We start from the raw sequence: 416 nt of genomic DNA on the forward strand, positions 1-416 counted from the left end.
CATTTCATCAAATATGTTGAAAAGAATACTAAAATCTTCAAGTATAATTATTTTTATATCTTCTTTAGTTTTGTCACTTTTTGCTCATGAATTTTATTTAAGTATTTTGAAGATTTGTTGTTAGGTTCATAGATATTTACAATGTTCTATCTTCCTAATCAATTGACACTTTATCATGATGAAAGAGCTCTGTTAATTTCTGCCAATATCCCTACCATATGCTTTTTTTTAATTTGCTTAAGTAAACAGTCACCTTTTAGAGAAATTAAAGGCTAGAAAGAGTATTTACCCATATATTTACCATTTGTGGTATCTTTCATTCCTTCATTCAGATCTGAGTTTTTCTCTGATGTCTTTTCCTTCAGTCTAAATAACTTCATTTTATGTTACTAGTACTGCAGTTCTACTTATGATGA

The sequence above is a fragment of the Galeopterus variegatus genome, unplaced genomic scaffold (genome assembly GCF_000696425.1).
Source record: "Galeopterus variegatus unplaced genomic scaffold, G_variegatus-3.0.2 Scaffold13137, whole genome shotgun sequence".
Taxonomy (NCBI): domain Eukaryota; kingdom Metazoa; phylum Chordata; class Mammalia; order Dermoptera; family Cynocephalidae; genus Galeopterus; species Galeopterus variegatus.